The 22,683-nt window shown below is 36.2% G+C and overlaps 1 protein-coding gene across 1 annotated transcript in view; it reads left to right on the plus strand.

The window, feature by feature from the left end:
* Positions 1-7,010: 7,010 nt before the first annotated feature.
* Positions 7,011-22,683, plus strand: part of LOC138307354 (uncharacterized) — a 42,760-nt gene continuing 27,087 nt past the window's right edge. The window contains exon 1 of the mRNA XM_069248053.1: positions 7,011-7,127. The gene's annotated coding sequence lies outside the window, so the exon portion shown is untranslated. The remainder of the gene's footprint in view (positions 7,128-22,683) is intronic.

Here is a 22,683-nt window from a genome sequence, read left to right on the forward strand (position 1 = left end):
TTAGTCTGATTGTGAGAGAAGACGACAGGCCAAATGCGGAGCTATTCACACATAGATACTAACATATTTACTCTGTGAAATCAATGACAGATTACACGGGGGAAATGTTCAGAATTTGACCACGCCCACAGACTGGTCATTCTGTGTACATACGGGTCACTCCCACAGACTGGTCATCCTGGGTACATACTGGTCACTCCCACAGACTGGTCATTCTAGGTACATACTGGTCACGCCCACATACTGGTCATTCTGGATACATACTGGTCACGCCAACAGACTGGTCATTCTGGGTACATACTGGTCACTCCCACAGACTGGTCATTCTGGTACATACTGGTCACGCCCACATACTGGTCATCCTGGGTACATACTGGTCACGCCCACATACTGGTCATTCTGGATACATACTGGTCACGCCAACAGACTGGTCATTCTGGGTACATACTGGTCACTCCCACAGACTGGTCATTCTGGGTACATACTGGTCACTCCGACAGACTGGTCATCCTGGGTACATACTGGTCACGCCAACATACTGGTCATTCTGGATACATACTGGTCACGCCAACAGACTGGTCATTCTGGGTACATACTGGTCACTCCCACAGACTGGTCATTCTGGGTACAGACTGGTCACGCCAACAGACTGGTCATTATGGTTACATACGGGTCACTCCCACAGACTGGTCATTCTAGGTACATACGGGTCACTCCCACAGACTGGTCATTCTGGGTACATACGAGTCACTCCCACAGACTGGTCATTCTGGGTACATACTGGTCAATCCCACAGACTGGTCATTCTGGGTACATACTGGTCACTCCTACAGACTGGTCATTCTGGGTACATACTGGTCACTCCACAGACTGGTCATTCTGGGTACATACTGGTCACTCCCACAGACTGGTCATTCTGGGTACATACTGGTCACTCCTACAGACTGGTCATTCTGGGTACATACTGGTCACTCCCACAGACTGGTCATTCTGGGTACAGACTGGTCACGCCAACAGACTGGTCATTATGGTTCACAGACTGGTCACTCCTACAGACTGGTTATTCTGGGTACAGACTGGTCACTCCTACAGACTGGTTATTCTGGGTACAGACTGGTCACTCCCACAGACTGGTCATTCCGGGATACAGACTGGTCACTCCTACAGACTGGTTATTCTGGGTACAGACTGGTCACGCCCACGGACTGGTCATTCTGGGTACAGACTGGTCACTCCTCATTCCGTACAGACTGGTCATTCTTGGTACAGACTGGTCACGCCACGGACTGGTCATTCTGGGTACAGACTGGTCACTCCTACAGACTGGTCATTCCGGGTGGTATACAGACTGGTCGTCACTCCTACAGACTGGTTATTCTGGGTTCAGCTGGTCATTCTGGGTTCAGACTGGTCATTCTGGGTACAGTTCTGGATACAGACTGGTCATTCTGGGTACAGGATATATCTCGTGCCGATACAATCTTCCACTTCTGTTGATCTCTGGTTCTCTTCGACTACTATTCATGTTGTCAAAATATCAAAGTCATTATGTACATGTATATGACCGTAACACTACAACCAACATATTTTTCCAACTAAAGTTAATATCGCGTTATAAATATGTTTCACATATTCGCGATGATTTATTTTCGAGAATATATAACTTTTTTCGCGACTAGTATATTTCGCGTTATGATTTAAGTATGTTCCACATTTGTAGTGATTTAATTTCGACAATTCTAAGTTGAAAATCAATCGTTTGTATGTTCGTTGAAATCCGATTCGGTTAATTGTCGCAATTTCTCTCTGAGCGAGAAATCTTTTAATTAAAATGCATGCGAATATAAGTTGTTTTACAGTAATCATACCGACAATTTGCTTTAACGATCAATTAACGGATTTTTGCAATTTTGTTTTAAATTTGATTTGGTTAAAGTGAATAGTCGGGCAAAGAAAACCAGTCTAAATGCGTTCATTGGCCTTCCAAAAGTTCTCACATATTAATACAACGGTCAAGTTCTGCTTACGTTTCCAAGTTCTGATTATTGAAATAAAGAAAAGTTGAAAGCATTGAAAGCGAGGCTGCGTGGAAATGTAACCACGGACATAGTCAGCCGGGAGGACGTTTTAGCATTCGTATACTTTAAATTAATTTCTACGAACGCAGACAGATTTTGACGAGAAAGTTTATTTTTCTATTCCATATGAAATTATACTGGATACATTCACACCATTTTTACCGACTTTAGCCATCCTTGTCCGACTGTTCACTTTAAAAATGGTGTTTTTTTCATTTCATGGAATTACATAATTACTGAAAATGAATTAAAGTGGAAAAAAACATACATTTACCCAAGAATTGATAGGGAGTTCGGAAAGACACGAGTGATTGTTATACTGTATCATAGCGTCGATTTATAACGAAAAAATATTTTGCCGTAAAATAATATACCTTACAGATCATTAATATACAATAAACAAAGTAACACCATCTATATTACAATAATTCAGTTTTTTGCAGTAGCCTTTCAAACAGACAAACACATTGTCTGTTCAGGTCGATTACCTCGCGACAATAGAATGGTATCTAGGCGCATATTGACTGACTCCTAACGTGCCAAAATCAAGGAAAAAACACACACGACACGTAGACATCTAAATCAAACAAAAGATCTATGTTTGACCGTCTAATGGGCTGTTAACACCAATCATTAATTTTGTTTGGCAAGTACGCATTAGAAGTAAGACAAAGGGACCCAAAACAAAAAACCAATGTGATTTTACACTACCCTTTTTCTTTCTTGATATTGATTGCATTAAAGATGGAAATGAAAAAATCCCTTGCCAGAGTTTGGACCATACAACGCTTTGCTTAGAAAGTTTTATAGTATCCAAAAGGAACTTAATGTTTTATTATTATGTTTCACTCACTATATTTAAACAGACTTCCAAATACCATTTTATTAGTATTAGATTACAGGTTTTACTGCGTATTTGTTCTGTTTTACCAGGTATTTGTCATTGATTACAGAAATGATTTTCACCTTGAATTTCTATAGCTTATAAAATTGTTGACTTTGCTTTCTTTTTAATAACTGTTTTTGCTGCTACACTTGTAACTATAGAAAACGAAATGCATTTATTTATTCACCATAACCTTAATGTGAGTGTTTATCATTTCAATACCAAGAACACTATTTCTAAAAGATATTTATACGAAGTTGTATTAGTGGAGCGCACAGCTTTATAATGTGTTCAGGCGTGCAAACGTTAAAAATACCACAGGTCAAACGTTAAGTTGTTATTATGTGACACACGTATCCATCAATTCCATCCATCCACCCATCCTCATCCATCCATCGATCCACCCACCCCCGCATCCCCATCCATCCATCCACCCATCCACCCAACCACATCCATCCATCCAATCCACACCCAACCACATCCATAGTCAACCGTTAAAAACCCAGACATGTATTGGCACATCATACATCCATCCATCCATTACCATCCACATCCATTCAGTTTTCATCAATTCTAACTGCCGGTGATGGCAGTCTTGTAGAATGGTTCAGATTCCGAAAGAAGTTCCATTTTTTCCGAGACAAAACGTCCATCCATCCATCCATCATACATCCATCTAGGTTTTCCTAACCATCATAACGTTAACATCCATCTTCGTTGATCCATTATAATCATCCATCCATCCATCCATTCCACCATCCAATCCATCCATCCATCCACCCACCCACGCATCCATCCATCCACCCATCCATCCACCCATCCCATCAATCCATCCACCCATCCACCCATCCATATCCATCCATCCATATAATCCATCCATCCACCCATCCACATCCATTCATCCATCCACCCACCCACACCCATCCATCATCCACCCCAACATCCATCCATCCATATAATCATCCATCCATCCACCCATCCACATCCACATCTATCCACCCATCCATCCATCCATCCATCCATCCATCCAATCAATCAATCCATCCATCTAATCAATCCATCCATCCATCAAACAATCCATCCATATAATCTATAATCTATCCATCAAAACATCCATCTTTCCGTCCATTTTACGTCTTTCTGTCTTCTATCTGTACATCACTATTTGTTTATTTACCTAACTCTCCGACATTTCACCTTTATATTTGGTCATAGAAAGCGACAAATTATAAGACGATCAACAAGCAACCAATAATGAAATAAATCAATGAATAATATTTCGTATTTCTTCCATAATAACCCTTATCAGAAGTCAGAATCTATTAAATGATTCACGTTAAATGCTAATGCTTTTCATTCAAAGGGAATATTCATGTGAGGTCGTAGACAATCACAGACATAAATCTACAATCGCCTTAAGACATTCGTCTGTGTAGTTGGTAATTTCCTTATTTTCAGAAGTAAAACGTCTTGCAACCCTCTTCTTCCTATATTCAGCAACCGATCCCATACCAGTCATTCTGGTCATGGCGAACGTTCTGGTTTGGTTAGCTTGATCTACCGAAAACAACATCTTCTAAAAGTATTAGATTAGTTTTCAATTGATTTGTTTATCAATATGAATATTTCCTTATTAGAAATTGTAATATTTCAACTACATGGTTTAAATAGCTTAGATTTAAACACAAAACTGGTTATTAAATGTTGTGTACATCAAATAATTATACAATATGTACCCGGTAAGCTGACCATGCTCGGTTTTGTACCTGACCCCTGATTTAGGGAGTAATGGGGATGATTCTAAAACAGACGGCAACCTGGTAAGTGTTAAATAATCACACATCTTCCGCAAATGATTGTTTATCGGAAGCTTCAGTGATTTGCCTTTATCGGACTTAAGTAAAGTTGATTCGACTTTTAGACCACTAATTTTGCTTACCAACGTCGTTAATATAAATCTTATTGGGTAATTTTCTATTGCCGTATTTTTGTTTAATCAATACTGAAACAACCGTTTATCTTCTTCTCTAAGCGTTAAAACTCGGAATCTTGGAGACGCCAATAGAGATTGCTTTACATAAACACTCTAGCCGTTAATTACAGACACTTTCTATTCTGTTATGGTTTCTCATTTTATCTAAAGATTTTCGCTACAATACATTATCGTGTCATTGTCTTCTGTGGGATATGGTTTCGGATGTAACTGTATTGTATGATCATCATGGATTTAATTCTTCCGAATACACTTAAGCAATGAACGTCTTTCAGTTGGCATTCATAGCCAAAATGAATGCAAACTGGACAGAGGCAAATTCCATGAAGCGCGCTATGTTGGATTTGCCTCTGTCCAGTTTGCATTCATTTTGCTTATATTTGACAAAGCTTATACAATGCTTATATTTAAATTTGGTTACAAATTTATGTTGAAATAACAAGGAATTTTGCATTGTAATGAGATAATCATTCATTATCGTCATGGATGGAACAGCCGTTTGAACAGCCGTCTTCCGTGATCGCTGAAACGAAAATTGTGACGTCACAATGATAATGACGTCAATATTAGCGATTGAAGTTCATAGTCTATGTGATTGCCAACTGCGCCTGGTAAGGTTACACAGTGGGATTGCAGTAAAAATGTAAATATAAAAGAATGAATCAGTTGAATAAATATCATTTTACATTCATTGTTCCGAATGAAGAAAAGAATTAATCATTTGAATAAAGCAAAACAAATAATGAAAACAATTATATGGAAGTGTTGGTGGGTTGGTATGGTGGGTTGGTATTAGGTGTGTATAAGTGATACGAATATGTGAAGGAGTAAGAGAGTGAATCCTGTTTATATATATTAGAATTAAAGTTATATGCGCCATATTTTTTTTATAATCACGAACCAAGGAGAACATTTAATATGACTTTTAATATGTTATTCACCACCAAAAGTTACCAACGTTTGGAGAAAAACATTGCTTACAAGGCATGGGTTTTAATTTTACAAGTATCAATAAAATATGAAAATAAGTTTGGCAGTTATACTAAAGATCAACATAAACATTTGCTGTGTAGTCAAATGAGTTCATACGGTCAGATCATGATACCAAATTTCAGTCCGCAATTTCATTTAATATTTTTACTGTGTCTTAGGTAGTGATTCTGTAGGTATATTTCCATCTCTACATACATGAAAAAAGAATTTGACAATGCATAAATGTTGCAACTAATGTTTATAAGGCATCATAAATGTTTGTCTGACCATTTGAACAATTTGATTCATCAAACCTGATTGTTTTCAATAGATAACTGAATAAACAACAATAACATGTCAAAATGTTCGCCCAGTTATGACATATATAACTTTAAATGATATAAATATGATATGCATCTTATTCGAAAACGTTCGAGTATCACACATAGACTCCAAATGCATATACAACAAGATCTGCCTGAACAGCACCATCTTTGTGTACAATGCTTACAACAAGATTGTCAAAACACTTTTACCCTGAAGCGTCCACAGAAAGTGATACCAGTTAAAAGTGTTCAATGGGAACTTCTCTCGTCAAAATCTTTTGCTTGTGTATGGCATGTTATACTACTAGTCCGCTAAACCTGCCTATATTATTAGGCTTTTTTTAATTATTTTTTTTTGCCTAATATATATATTAGGCAAAAAAAAAAAAAAAGCCTAATAATAGGTTTAGCGGACTAGTTATACTACATGTATGTCGCAAATTGTTACGGTAACAATTCCACTTAGTACTTATTCTGTATTTGATAGGGTTCATTGTGCCTGGTATATTACCGACAACCGAGATGAAATGACATATAATGATAATGTCGATGTGACATATTCAAACGATAAGAATCGAAAACTATCTTGATGCCGATACCTCATACCGCTAAGCTGATCGCCCAATAGTTATAATTTACACCAAGTAATTGGAACTCGGAAACTAATTTAGTCAATTAAGGCGACATTTCTGCTGGTGTAGTTCTTATTCTGATCTGATAATCGGAGCTAAAACATTTTTATTGGGTTCATAACTGAATAAACTGTCAATTTCCGACAGCATTTTAAACTTTACACCCTACAAGCGACACTAACCACAGGCCTGTTGACTGGTGAAGTAGTGGCTCTGTCAGCAGCTGAAACTCTCTCGGTGGTAAGTTATCCTTGTAATTATTCTACTCATGTAATACTCTATGTCTAGTTAACATATATATATACCACTTCGTGTTGTGGGAGAGTATATTGTTAGCTTTTTATAGTACTTTTTAAATAAAAAAAGTACAAATAACTGCTGATGGCATAGCCAATTCTGGAGTTTTTCCACAAACGTTTTATCATTCCTGACATTCATAACGGCATAAGGCGTACCATATTCAAACTTTCAAAACATGAAGATATAAAATGCTTCTTGTGTTTTTTTCTTATTTCAAATGAATATTCGAACATTCAAGTACCCCTGGTAACGTATAACCTTGGAAACACTGATATTTTATTATTTTGATAATATATGATTCCGTGCAATACGATGTATATGAATAAGATCAACTAAGATGAATTTTCACATTTTTTATCTGAAACAGTAAGTCACCTGTTTTAATATTGTAAATGTTAAATTTCGCAGGCGTTAAATTACGCGATTTACTGTCCGGACCTCAGCGGGGATTTATTTTCACGAATTGCTTTTGTAGCTTTATCATAACAAACTGCATTAAGTAGGATCAAGTAATATCTTGTAAAAATAAATGTAGGAATTGACGTAAAATAACTGTTCAGAAAGTTGGCTGTAATCAACGAAATACTAGGTGCTTGTATGTAGTCCGAATAATTCTGTCATTCCATTGTCTTTTACATGGGTCACAACCTATGAAAAAAGACGACAGATAATTCTGACTGGCTTGTATGATGACAAAGCTAACACATATTGTCTATTTATAACAATATTGTTGACAATATCCTAGGACTACCTCTTGTGTGACATGTAATGGTGTTGCTTGTATGTTATTTTTATGGACAACATTATTAAAAATATCAAAGATCGTTGGAACGTACACTTGTTCATTTTGATCAAAAACGAAAGTCGCAAAAATTAAAGTAAATAAGTTAAGTCTCAATATCTACTACAGTCGTGTATAATGTATAATGACAATACGAACAAAAGTATCATGTCCATAAAATGTCAACATTTACATTTCAATAAAATTTCACCAATCAAGTTTTTTTTTCGTTGAAATAATATTTGAAATACACGCTAGACTGTAAAGGTCAGTGTGTCTATGTAATGCCAACATGGTTGTAACATTACAATATAGCATTGCCTTGTTTCGCTGACAATATTTCTTTACAGAAATTGCGTTTATTAACAAAATCTCCAAGTAAGGCTAGTTAGACGATTAATGAGAAAATGTCTGATAGGAGCTAATGAGACGTCTACTCGTTAAATGCTAAACGTAGAATATATATGAACAGATCTGTCAAATCTAGTGACACGTATAGACTATTGAAGCCTCGTCAGAATCCGGTAACTTCCCCGAAATTCTGACTCTAATTGCACATCAAGTATAATATCTTTTCGAATCACTTGTAAATGCTAGCAAGCCTAACAAAATGTGTTCTTTATTGTTTAATGAGTTTGGTTGAAGTTTATTTGTTTGATTGATTAATTAACGTCCTATTAACAGCTATGGTCATGTAAGGACGGCATTCCATGTATGTGGTGTGTTGCGTGTATGTTGTGCGTGGTGCGTGTTTTGGGAGACTGCGGTATATTCATTATGTGTTTTCTTGTATAGTGGGACTGTTGCCCTTTTTATAGAGCTCTATCACTGAAGCATGCCGCCGAAGACATCAAGCAACCCACCCCACCCGGTCACATTATACTGACAAAGGGCGAACCAGTCGTCCCACTCCCTGCATGCTGAGCGCTAAGCAGGAGCAGAAACTACCACTTTTATAGACTTTGGTGTGTCTCGGCCAGGGGACAGAACCCAGAGCCTTCCTCACAGTGGCGAACGCTCAACTCAAGGCCAAAAGTGAGGCGGTGCCAAGGGAGGCATTAAGAAACCTAAAGTCAGTTAAGAAGAAAAGAAAAGATAAGATCCCAAATTTAGTCGCCTTTTACGATCATGCAATAGGGGCAGCAATTTTACCGCCCTACATGTAAGCATTAATACTGATATATTACATGTAACCACATAAGCGCACATATTACCACGCTTAGCATACAAATTTAGCGGTGATATCATTTTCGCGCCCTTTGCTTTTCTGACATATGAATATGAATGCCATATCTCTAAGTCGCTTATATAGTAAATAATAGATTAATTTGTTAGAATCGTTTTCGCGTTAAGTTGTGCTATTTAATGTCAACCTACATTTTCACGTGCAATTTACTTTCGTGAAATTTACTATCACAGGAAATATACGGAAGTTTGTCTCCGCGTATTAATATCTTTATCCTTTATAGTCATAGGGATAAAATCCATTGCGTTTTCAAAATCGCGAATGTTAGTAGCCGCTGAAAAAAGTTGGTTTACAGTATACGTATGTCTACCAATAAAACAGATGTTTAATCACAAAAAAAAACTATTTTCATAAAAAAAAGGTATTCTGCATAACACTATCAACGAAAACTCGGAAAAAGTTCCAGAACCTCTCATTAGAATTCAGACTAGAAAGACAAACCCTTTTGAGAACTAGCCCTCACGCGCCCGACTCAAAAAGATGTCAAGTCTTACCAGGATTCATCAAACTAGCCATCTACCAATCACTGGAGAGGAGAAGGTTCCGTGACAATGTAAAATGTTTGGTTCTAATGACCTTCTAATGACCTTTACCAGCAACATGGCATCTCATAAGGCTCCCAACGGGGAAAATTGTTGTCATATACCGTCAATTACGCATTTTCATATTAAATGATACCTAAATTTAAAGATGAAATAATAATATCTGTTTTAAGTATATATCAAATATATTTCCATTAATGATTAAAATTATGATTGCCCTAATGTAAAATAACTTAAACAAAAGCGGAATACCCTTTCGGGAAACTCGTCAAAGAGTTTCTATTGATGAGAAATATTCTACAGATAGATAGCGACAGTTTCGAAAATTTCATTTGTCGTCCGTAAATTTAGATACAATTGGAACCTCTCCTGCCATCAGTTTTGACATTCTCGCGCCGACCTCGTGCTGAAAGTGACATGAAGTGTCTCAAAGACATCCTCACGCGCACAGATTCCAGCTCCCTAAGTTTCCCTAATTGGTTTTCAAATCCCGTCATGCCGTCTATATGTAGACATCTGTTAAGGAAATAGATGCAATTTTTACACGATAACAAGGAGACAAAAAGCAATAGAAAGCAACGTTTCAGATGTTCGATCGAACATCTGCGTGTGGGTTTCCAAAGTGTTATAAACTCAAGGAATCCCATTACTTACTCATTTTATATTGGACGTGACGCAAAAATAGTATGTCCATTTCGATTGTTGTTGACATTTTCACTACCTGTAATTTCAATGGGTTGTTAACGATTAACAAAAAAGGTTAATTGTTTTAATTTAGACACGATGATGGATATCTTTTAATTTTGTTTTACAATAAATTGTATCTGTTTATTTTGTCGTCTTGTGAATCGTTCTGTTCTTGTTTGATCTATGTGTGTCTTGATAGACTTTGGAACTTTGACAATATATTTTGTCTCAACGGTTAGGATCACTACAGACACACACGTTTTTGCATGATTATACCTGGACATACCGTCATTACGTGTTTGTATTATTTTTTAAATAGTTTAAATATCGTGTTTTCTGAATTGCTTTCACTTGGGATATACTGTTAGTGCTTCATTCTTAGCGTTTGTTGTTTCATTTCGCTCATCCTGAAATCATAGTTGATAATGGGCTAATTCATCCTTTTGAACTGTTAAAGTTATAAGTGCTGTAGTTTTAGCAGTACTGCCTAAACACTATATTTACACCTACAATGCAGTGGAATGAGTACGTACAATTTCATTTGTGCAGGTGTTATTGGTTATTGTAAAGTGATTTCTGCACAAATGTTTCCGTAAAAAAATCGGTGTTTTAATCATTTTTATTTTATATTCCAATACAATGACATTATAAGTTCATTGTTTCCTATCCCTTCGTGAACTGAAGGACTAATTTATCAGTGTCTATGCGTACATTTGGTGCAGAAGTACCGCCGTCAATTTGATATATCATTTTAAGTTCCGAGTGACGTGGGTAAAGTTCAAATTAAATGTCGATTCGTGATATCAACGAAAGTTAGACATTAGACAAATGTGGAGGTCGTATGTTTTTGTTTTAGGTTAGTCGTATGTTTTTGTTTTAGGTTAGACATTAGACAAATGTGGATGTCGTGAGGTTTTGTTTTAGGTTAGACATTAGACAAATGTGGATGTCGTGTGGTTTTGTTTTAGGTTAGACATTAGACAAATGTGGATGTCGTGTGGTTTTATTTTAGGTTACCGACAGTATATTTATATAAATATCGTTTAAGCTATTTTAAGCTTTATGAGTTTTCAACAATACTAAAAACATAGGTCAGCTTGACAGCTCAGGTTCACTACTAGCTTGACTACTGTTCATATGTGAAAATACTGTGTATTTAGCTATCATAATATTACAAAACTGAGAGAAACAAAAGTGTTTGAAACGTAATTCTATTTGTCATTTCTAAGAACTTTGATTATAAGGGTTTTATTTTGACTCATTTACCCTAATTTGTCTGTTTGTTTGATTAAATTAATGTCCTTTTAACAGCAAGAGTCATGTAAGGACGGTCTCCCATGTATGCTGTGTGTTACGTGTATGGAGTGCGAGGTGCGTTTTATAGAGACTACGGTGTGTTCGTGTTGTGTCTTCTTGTATAGTGGAACCGTTGCCCATTTATAGTGCTATATCACTGAAGCATGCCCCCGACATTTCCCCCATACACAATGTGATATCAATATATCTTCTCTAATTGTATATCCTTTATCAGAACGGTAGATATTGCTATACATCAATATTTCAATTAGTTTGCATATCAGTTTACGTCCTATTACCAGCCAGGGTCATTAAATGACGGCCTTCCATGTGTGCGGTATATTCGTTTTGTGCCTATTTGTAATGGTGGAACTCCTGTCCTTTTTGTAGTGCTATATCACTGGGCCATGTCGCCAACAACACCAAACAAACACATCCCAAACGGTCACATTATACTGAAAACAGGAAAACCATCCGATCTTCTTCCTTTATGCTGATCGCTACGCATGAGTATAAACTAACACATGTATACACTGTAATGGTAAATTAAAGATGCTCCACCGCCGACAGAGCATAAATGATATTCATCAGTTGAAAAATAATTGGCGTTTAAACGTATATTTGTATACCTTATTAACTAAAAAAACATAAAATGGGATGCAATTAATTATTTGTCATGTTTTTTAACTTGAAGTAAAATTAGAAGCTCAAACTTTTCAATGGCGGTAATGGTGTAAAGTAAGTAACTTTTGTAACTGAAGAAAAATACCAAATCTTCTGCTCCTGTTTTTGATAGTGTAAAAATACCATTTGTCAGCGGTGGAGGATCTTTAATATCCATATATTCATTAAAAAGATCTTTAAATGGGTTTTTAAGATAAAGTGGAAATTTCAATATTAACAATACTAAAAAAGCATGTTGCCAAAACTTGCAGATATCTGTGGCTTTATTCGAGTCCACGGCTTGTTGGAAAAACACTTTAATAGGAGAAAACGCCCCAATGTCAAAGGGAACCAATCCATCACCCTTAAACCGGAAGTCTAACTGTCAAGCATTTGCGCTCATATATCAATTTATTCCTGACGTAAATTGTCCTGAAAAAATACGACGATTTGTCTTTTTGAAGGTTTCTAATAATCTCTCTGTGGTCGCATGCATCAAATAATGTCATTTTAAGATAAATGCAAAATACGCTCAAGCTTCTTCTTAAATAACGCCTATTTTACAACATATCGATAATAGCATTTGAATGTTACCCAATACAAATGAGCGGATGACACTTTAAAGAAACATCTTCATATTTGATATGTTTTTTGAATGATTGTCCCTTTAAATAGAACGCCTATTTATTACAACATATTAAATAGGCATTTGAATGCGCGCATGTTGAGCACGATTAAAGAACCTATAGTTTTGATAGTTTTGTGGATTACAACATATTATTTCAAGATTTCCGATAAATTAACCATTACAACAATTATGAGATTTCCTAAAAGATTTGCCAAACACTGAACACTCATTAAATATGATCCGACTCTCCGCGGACAGAAATCGGTGTCTGATTTGATGACTATGACTTTACCATTGGTGCTTTGCCCACGGCTATGTTTTCCATCTATTTGAGCCTGTTTTTGCTTTTAATGTGGGTTTGATTCGTATAACTAATAAATAATATCCTTTACCAGATATTCAGAGAAAAAGACAAGATTTCCATTCATCAAGTATTTTGGTGTGACAGGTTACAAAGAATGTAAATATTACAAAGCTGTGATTTTAAATAAGATTGGAACAAAGTTAAACGTTTGTTAATATGAAATATATTCCATAGATAGTGTACACGATTTTTAATGAAGGTCGATTGTATTTTTTTCTCTGTTTCCCTTTGTTCTTTTTGACATGAAAGCGCATGGACTATCATTATATCATTATTGTGTATTTCAAATATGAAAAAATAGGTTGTGTAAGATATCAATGCAGTTTATAGAAATGTAAACATTTCAATAAATTCACAATGTACAATGCATATATATTTCATTCAATTTTAAACAATTGTATTTGACAAAAAGTCAATGGGATCAGACAGCAGGCATGTTCTATATAGGTCGTCTCCCTACAGAACAGAAGTGTTATCAATCTTATGCATCTTCATCATTACATATTGATAGGAATATCCATTCAAATTTAAATCCACGAATGTTAGTCTTCGCTAATGTGTTTCGAAATGGGCGAAATTTCGTAGCCTCAAAAGAAAGTTAATTTCAGTATGTTCAAACTTATAATAATAGAGTACGCAAATGTGCTTGTCTAAAAATGTGATTTACGTCTCCAGATAGTGACCGAGTAAGTTAATACATGTTAATATGTACTTTTTTAATACAGTATATATCCAGCTATTAAACTATTTTGCTAATTGCTCATTACTATGGGTGTAAACGTTTAAATCTTAAGTCTAGCTGCTATAGAATCTGAAATATGGATAAAAAGGTAATGTTTGGCGGCCATTTTCAAAACCAATATGGGGCCGTCAGGGACTGTGATTTTTTTAGGGTCTATTTTTCACGAGACCTTATGTCCTAAAGAAGACATATACAAAGTTTCATAATTTATTTTTCTTTCTTCAAACTTTGAACAATTTTGTCGAAAAATCGACCTTAGCCGCTCCACTATTATTCCTTTCAACTATTAAAAAATGTACACCTATGCTACTCAGATGTGTCAAAACACCAAAGGGTTCTATTTTGTATGACACTTGTCATGCCACCTTGTACTATGGAGAGATTGTGGTACTGCCACAGCCTATTAGGATATCCTATCAGTATGCAAGGTTAGGGAGGCCTGGTGGAGAAGCAGGTTATGTGTGAAGGCGATACTATAACGCATTGATCACAGCCATAAATACTCGCCTTGCTACGGAAGGTGTAAAAACACTTTATTATTTTATTAGGAAAGGTAATGTCGTGTTAATACAATTTGGCCGGAGGTCAATCGGTCATACACCTGTAAACTGGACATCAAGCTTTTAACCGGACATTTGGAACTTAACTGGACATTAAGTTAGAAAGTTAGTGCTGGATGAATGTTATTTTCTAATCTGATTATTGAGTTAGTTTCGAACTGATTTCTAGTCCTTCACTCGATAACTAGCTTCCAGCCAGTTTTCTAGGAAAATGCACTAAACATCAGTTATTAAGATACTCAGAAACATCTGTATATATTCAAGACAAAAAACACCTGTTCAAAACATTACAATATTTTGTTGGAATGGAAATTATTGAACTAGAAATAAACAACACTCGTTTAATCTTTGCTTTTGGCCTGCTCCGGAATACTTCAGTATTATTGTTACTAAAAGTTATTAATAACTCTTATAAATATCTAGATGGAGATCTACTCCGAGTAATATTACCTTCTACATCATTTTTATTATAATTTGCGAGAAAATATAGATATGTCAGTGTTTGTAGGTTCATTTGAAATTGCGTTCGGTTTTGCTATTTCAATATTTAATCGGGGATCAAACCCTGAAATTGTAATCAAGCAATACCAACTTTGTAATCAAGCAATACAAACACAATCTACCCAGTTTTCGAAGAAGCATGTGAGAGTTGGTTTGCGGTGTCATGGTAGTTCAGCTTTTCTGACATTTTACTACAAAACTTCCCCCTGTCGGTCCCGAGTTTGAATCCTATGTGTTTCCAGGTATTTTGCTCCCAGTTCTCAACAAAACTTTGTACCCTGGTACGTCCTTATTGACCTCAGCTGTTAATACCTAATCGACAAATCAAACCAAACCATTTGTGTATTTTACCAGCAATTGTCAAAAAAAGAACAGTCAAAAAAAGAACAGAAGGCTGAACAAGAAAATCTGTTACGCAAATACATGCAATTTTTATAATCTAATTTTTACGATGTTGAGATATTGTACCGAAATACTGACATACACTAGAGCCTCAATTTGACGCCTTGGAGCCGACGTGAGGAGTCTATTAGCCTAAGCAATAGATCAACACAATTTAACTATGTTCGCACTAGATCAGGGAAGCCATTCAGGGTTGTAATTTGACGATTACGCCCCCTACTGGCGATAGTTGGTGTCAGATTAATCAACAACAATGAAATGGCTCTCGGCTGTATTCCCAAGGTTCAATATGCGGTAAGCCGACGGGACTTGCTGAACAACACCGATAGTCTATATGATATTCACTTGATATCTTTATACCGGTATCTTTCGGCTCTAGTTAGCGATTTACAACCGTAAATAAGATAATTCACAATTCCTTTGAATATAAACATGTGGATAATGTTGTGCCGATAACACGAATCGGTAATTAGAAATGACACTTATCATGTTTAGTGACTTATCATATCCTGTTCGGACGCGGATCATAACGTTACTGTCGTTGTCCGAAGTGCGGTCAGGATGACGAACGGTGACGGTAATTCGATCATCACCATATCGACCTGTTTTCGTACCATCGTTTCCTATGGTAAGTGATAGTTATCGGTTTTTATAGCGTCGGTTCAGATTGCCAGTGAAGGAAACATGGCCTGTTGGCCGTAACATTTTATAGATAACGGTCATGACAGTATTGGCGAGAATTGAATTTTCTTGAAATTGGGTTTGATCGTGTAATCGAACGTGTTGCTATTTGCGTCTAACAAAGTTACTGTATGTAGACTTGGGTATATTTAGAAATTGTTTTGCGGCAAAAAAACCCAATGATAACTGTAGTAAATGTAAATCGATTTACTAGGTTACTGGTTATTATGAAAGTTTCACGATAAGGTTTTACTCAACGGATCTGCTTTGCTCTATTTAGTTTTATTTCATGCCTATACCACGAGTTCTTTTTGAAAGTTCAAAGCATCAAAGCAAAAGTAAGGACAGGTTTTCGAATATATATAATGCATAAACATACACTGTCACACTGGCGGATGAATTCCGATTGGATTTACTTGTTTGATTTTGTTTTGATGGTTCAAATACTGTATCCCAGGCTGAAGGTGTGGTCAAAGTGTCGTGTTCTATACAAAACATTTATAGCGTATTTCTAAACTTGCCTTTTTCGACCGCCTGGGATGAGCTCCCAGAACGATAGCAAAAACTAGGGTTCAAAGCGCCACATCGAGAAAAAAAATCATCATTTTTTCATTAACATTAAATTTCACATATTGAACAAAGGCTTCAGATGATGAACCTCACGGAAACTTATATTCTCAATCATAAAAACTACATAGGACTGTAAGTACCTTTTGATACACGTTCATCTTTTGGAATCAACATAGGCAGTGAATAGTGTTCTAGATCATCTAAACTCTAAGATAAATGTTATAGATACGCGGTTCAAATGATCGTATTTTATTTGTAATCTTACATGCGTTTCATTTACAGACGTACTGGTTAGAGCAAGACTAAATTTAAATAAAATGTCATTCTCTAAATTGACCGACGTTTCCATCAAAGTGCAATATTCTTCGTGTGCCATGTACATCGTGTAATCATTGTTGATATTATTGTTGTCGATGTTCCAAGGATTACTATTACTGTCGTTCATCCCTCAAGGATTACTATTACTGTCGTTTATATATCCAAGGATTACTATTACTGTCGTTCTATCCCCCAAGGATTACTATTACTGTCGTTCTATCCCCCAAGGATTACTATTACTGTCGTTCTATCCTCCAAGGATTACTATTACTGTCGTTCTATCCTCCAAGGATTACTATTACTGTCGTTCTATCCCCCAAGGATTACTATTACTGTCGTTCTATCCTCCAAGGATTACTATTACTGTCGTTCTATCCTCCAAGGATTACTATTACTGTCGTTCTATCCCCAAGGATTACTATTACTGTCGTTCTATCCCCCAAGGATTACTATTACTGTCGTTCTATCCCCCAAGGATTACTATTACTGTCGTTCTATCCTCCAAGGATTACTATTACTGTCGTTCTATCCCCAAGGATTACTATTACTGTCGTTCTATCCCCCAAGGATTACTATTACTGTCGTTCTATCCCCCAAGGATTACTATTACTGTCGTTCTATCCCCAAGGATTACTATTACTGTCGTTCTATCCTCCAAGGATTACTATTACTGTCGTTCTATCCTCCAAGGATTACTATTACTGTCGTTCTATCCCCCAAGGATTACTATTACTGTCGTTCTATCCCCCAAGGATTACTATTACTGTCGTTCTATCCCCAAGGATTACTATTACTGTCGTTCTATCCCCAAGGATTACTATTACTGTCGTTCTATCCTCCAAGGATTACTATTACTGTCGTTCTATCCTCCAAGGATTACTATTACTGTCTTTCTATCCTCCAAGGATTACTATTACTGTCGTTCTATCCTCCAAGGATTACTATTACTGTCGTTCTATCCTCCAAGGATTACTATTACTGTCGTTCTATCCCCCAAGGATTACTATTACTGTCGTTCTATCCCCCAAGGATTACTATTACTGTCGTTCTATCCTCCAAGGATTACTATTACTGTCGTTCTATCCCCCAAGGATTACTATTACTGTCGTTCTATCCTCCAAGGATTACTATTACTGTCGTTCTATCCTCCAAGGATTACTATTACTGTCGTTCTATCCTCCAAGGATTACTATTACTGTCGTTCTATCCTCCAAGGATTACTATTACTGTCGTTCTATCCTCCAAGGATTACTATTACTGTCGTTCTATCCTCCAAGGATTACTATTACTGTCGTTCTATCCCCCCAAGGATTACTATAACTGTCGTTCTATCCCCCAAGGATTACTATTACTGTCGTTCTATCCCCCAAGGATTACTATTACTGTCGTTCTATCCCCCAAGGATTACTATTACTGTCGTTCTATCCCCCAAGGATTACTATTACTGTCGTTCTATCCCCCAAGGATTACTATTACTGTCGTTCTATCCTCCAAGGATTACTATTACTGTCGTTCTATCCCCCAAGGATTACTATTACTGTCGTTCTATCCCTCAAGGATTACTATTACTGTCGTTCTATCCCCCAAGGATTACTATTACTGTCGTTCTATCCCCCAAGGATTACTATTACTGTCGTTCTATCCCCCAAGGATTACTATTACTGTCGTTCTATCCTCCAAGGATTACTATTACTGTCGTTCTATCCCCCAAGGATTACTATTACTGTCGTTCTATCCTCCAAGGATTACTATTACTGTCGTTCTATCCTCCAAGGATTACTATTACTGTCGTTCTATCCTCCAAGGATTACTATTACTGTCGTTCTATCCCCCAAGGATTACTATTACTGTCGTTCTATCTCTCAAGGATTACTATTACTGTCGTTCTATCCACTCCTGGAATATAAGACTGTTTCATAAATGGATATGAAGGATAGGGATATTCTACCCGAGGGTCACAAAAGCCCGAGACTTGCTGAATGTTTTACAACATTTTGTGATCCTGAGGGTAAAATATGTTACATTTAACAGAATAGATTACGAGCTGTTGAAAGGATTCAGTAAACAATTCTATTTTGTGAAGTAATTGAGTCTTGTATACCACATGTGAATGACGTTTTCTGAAGGTGACGATTTGCCTAAGAGATAGGAAAGGTGTTCATCCCAATCCTCTATTCTAAGAAGTTAAGGGATGAACTGTGATGAACTGAATTTTATATCATAGTCATTTCTTGAGGTAAAGCAATTACTAAAATAAAAAATAATAATAGCAAAGACAAACTAATAACATGCGGAAGCTTAAAAAAGAAGTCAAAACTTTTTTTGTACTTGGATATTTTGTTAGTGCTAACCACTTTCAGTAACAGATGTGAAAACAATTTTTAAAATAATAAAACAAATAGTATTAGATTTTATTGTTAATTTTCTGTTGAATTGGCATAGAGGGATGGGAACGGGACAATCATTACGGAACCCCGCAGTCAACGCAAGTCTATTTAATCAGCTGAAATTATTTAACGAAATCCAATATTCCTTCGTAGTTCTGACGTCAGAGATGGTTGAAAATTGCAAGGATTTGAATAAAATTATAGGTATTAAAGTTGAATGGTTCAATACCGGGCAAAGCTGACCTCTGATAGCTATCATTACGGTGATTCACGTTTGTAATTATACATTTGCAACGCTTAATCTGATTGGCTGATGCTACAAAGCGAGATCAAATCAGAATTGATTCAATAATATATGCAAGAGGAACAATCGTGAACCATCAGGTCTTATTAAATCTAAACACGCCATACATCTTCGATAAATGTCGAGATTTAGCGGAAAGGAAAACAGAGCATGATCGCTCGTTAAGCGACAATGCTGAATTACGTCAAAGGGAAAATTATCCACTAGTAGATTAAAACGTAAAGTACCACCAGTATTGAGAATGATTGATGAAGAGGCTTTTCTTTCAGAGAGATGTAGCGGTTTCTCTGCTTCTTTTAATCTATAGGTGGAATATTAATTCTGTGCAAAGGTTATGTTGGATATTTTATCAGAAATATTCCATGTAACAAAGACTAATGCTTGCAAAGGTGAGGTCTAATCGAGGTTTACTTTCTTCTTTGATCGCCTTCTTAAATGAGATTGACCCATAATCCACGATACAGTAGAAAATCTCAAACTGTTAACCCGAAGAGACACAATAAACCTGATTCTGGGTGTTAATAAGACGTTAATCAAATCAAACCAAACCCTCAATTCAATATTTATAACAATGGTGAAACGTGATCTGTTTTGGTATGAAGGAAACGTTAATAACAAGGTGAGGACGCGCGCTCTTCCGAAGCTCCTATACTTATTTATAAAACTTCCCTATCTCTCTCCTTGGAATGTGGAAATGTAGATACAGGTTTTTTGTGACGTATCACTATTTGATTTTTAACTTTTTTGCTTCTTTTTACCAAGCGTACTTTGTACTCTGAACAAAAAAAATGCGCAAGTCTAGGGAAATAAATTAGGAAAGTCGGCTCAAATAAAGCTCATTTTATGGATAGTAAACAGAGATACTCTACCTTCGCCATTAAGATATAGACAGACGGTACAAATAGTTTGCAGCTAAGTAATTTCTAGGGATAAGCAAAATTAGTGAATCTCCACGAAGAACGCTCATTTGGCCGGATCTTATATATCCATATAAGGATTCTTCCTTGCATCCATTTAAATCAGGGCTCCAAGGCTTATCCACGTTAAGGAAATTAGTTGCTTTCCTTTTTCAGGTTGATGCCCTATTTACGATCGAATATAACAACACAGACACCCTAAACTCGACATAGGCCTGTAACGCTCTAATCACTATCAGATCATTGCTTGAAATAAACGAACAATTTCAATGAATTATCAGTTGTCCTCTCATCGTTAGTTGAAATAACAGTCACTGAAGATATTGTCAATGCTGTTCGCATATGTGGTTTACTTTTTTCAAAACACAAGTGAATTGATCGGAAATCATTGCTCCTATCTGTAACAAAGAATTTGGTTAACAATTACATGTTAATTTGACAATGAGTCAAAAATGATTTGGACATGAAAATCAAGTCAAGAAATAACAACAATTATGTATTAATTATCTTTGTTTAAATTGTCCAATTTACTCGGCTACAAAAGCAGTAATGTAACTGTCTGAGGCGTTGTAAGAAGGGTGTATAAATTTAGTGTACTTGACTTATGAACACATTGAGACAAGTTAAATATAATGTAATCGATCATTAATTCAAATTATATACTAATAATATTATTAGAAATATTATTTGTTTATTTTGAAAGACGACATATGTCTTTAAAATTATGGAACAACCTACACCTGATTTAATTTTGTAAATAATGTCTTTATTAACTGGATCCATACTTGAACTTGTGTTGTTTGATGAGATGGTCAATTAAGCGAATTAACGTTTACACAATCAGAGGCTCCTTGTCATATCGTCAAGCTTTCATAGTACATAGAAAACAGGCAAACAATAAGAAATGCAATTTTTGATAATCTGCTTTTGTTTACTTATCGTAGAGCGAAATCATAATTTCATTTTATTGTTCTCTTTTATGTTTGCTTTTTATTGATCCTCGTAGTCTAATTACTACACCCGCATTCCCCTCAGGGCCTCTTTAACCCCCTCTCAAGCCGCCTACTATCCCTCAATCGTAGCAAAAATATTTCCCAAGCTTAGCGATTGTTTGGTTGGAATGCCAACTTCTTTTAAAAAATGCATGGTCTTGTTGCCTCCAAAATCTTCCTTTAAAAACATTTGAATTACTCTTATATGAAAGATACCTAAATGATTTTAGTATGTAACACATTACATTAAACCATAGCTCAGCGATGTCATATTGTCACATACATTGGATTACATCACGTTGCTGTATAAACTGTCATTTGTTTACAATTGAAAATTGAACAAGGATCCGTATGTGATTGACACGCGAAACGCCTGTGGGAATCTCCATGAATTCACTTAAGGAGCAAGACATACGGTCCATCGATAGCTAATGTCCCTAACGGCTGATTTATTATCTTAAAATACAGGAACAAAATGGTCAAGACTTAAAGTAAAAAAAAAATGAAAAAAAGAGTATTTCAGATAACATGCAAAATCCCATCTCTAGTGTTATTATCACGGACGTTATATCCACTCCTGGACTATGTCATAGCAAAACTAAAGGCAGTTCAGAAGATAAAAATACAGACCAGCAGAAACATCCGCTGTAGATTACGGGTAAAGCGGCGCCCAACTTCAGAGTAATACAGCCAACCATAGTGTACCGTTATTCGGCGCCCAACTTCAAAGTAATACAGCCAACCACAGTGTACCGTTATTCGGCGCCCAATTTCAGAGCAATACAGTCAACCATAGTGTACCGTTATTCGGCGCCCAACTTCAAAGTAATACAGCCAACCACAGTGTACCGTTATTCGGCGCCCAACTTCAAAGTAATACAGCCAACCACAGTGTACCGTTATTCGGCGCCCAAC

Source organism: Argopecten irradians, chromosome 14, assembly GCF_041381155.1.
Source record: "Argopecten irradians isolate NY chromosome 14, Ai_NY, whole genome shotgun sequence".
Lineage (NCBI taxonomy): Eukaryota > Metazoa > Mollusca > Bivalvia > Pectinida > Pectinidae > Argopecten > Argopecten irradians.